The following is a 980-nucleotide window of genomic DNA, read 5'->3' on the forward strand; positions in this document are numbered from 1 at the left end:
TTTATACTCATCATACATTTTTACTGAAGCTTTAATCCGTCTTAAATCAGAAAGAGCCATATTTTGTTAATTTCTTTGAAATTGAACATATTTTCGTCATCGTTTCGACTTGTATTTCTGTTATCATTGATATAACCACATGTGTTGGTGGATGGGCGCTATGAAATTGCCCATTGTCCTACCCTATTTCCAGTTTCGTCTATATGTGACTTTCGGCTAGCATGACAACGTTGCACAAAAATAACGTGCGCAATCGTGTTATGAAAAAAGGTTGAAAAAGGTACCGCCGATAAGCAGCGTACGCAATCGTATTCTACCCATATAATTAATGTAAATAGACAATGTTCACCTGAGGGATCTATATAATCCCAAGGGGTCTATGTGATCACAAAGGGTCTATGTGACTTTGTGTGGAGAGAAAGTTTGACAACCTCCACGTGGTCTCTCTGGATGCGATTACACCTCACGGTGTATTCGTAACTAATGTCAAACGTTTGGTTAAAATTTTTGAAAAAAAAAAATAACTAGGATACTTAGGGCCTAGATTTTTGTATGTATTATTCTATACAACACACGTAAAGTGTTGTGTGTATTCAACCAGTTATTGTTATGTATATCCATATCATAAAATTACCATTGGATTTGTTATTTAAAGGTGCATCTAATAATAATCAAAATATCTGTTAATTTATTTAAACTTATACTACGACATCAGTACCATCTAATATGATTTGTAACAATTCCTTTGTATATAATAATTTAATTTGTATTTTTTGTTTTATATAACCAACACACTTATACATCTTCTTTATAGGTAATAACTTTTAAGTACAATTTTATAGGTACAATTCTATAAATGTATAATATGAATTTTATATGTTATGTAAGCTTTTATGAACAATTTTAAAACACAATTCAACTTGTAATATATTTAATTATATAAATTTGTACTGTTTCAACAACTAATTAGTTGTTAATTT

Source organism: Acyrthosiphon pisum, chromosome X (genome assembly GCF_005508785.2).
Source record: "Acyrthosiphon pisum isolate AL4f chromosome X, pea_aphid_22Mar2018_4r6ur, whole genome shotgun sequence".
NCBI classification, from domain to species: Eukaryota; Metazoa; Arthropoda; class Insecta; order Hemiptera; family Aphididae; genus Acyrthosiphon; species Acyrthosiphon pisum.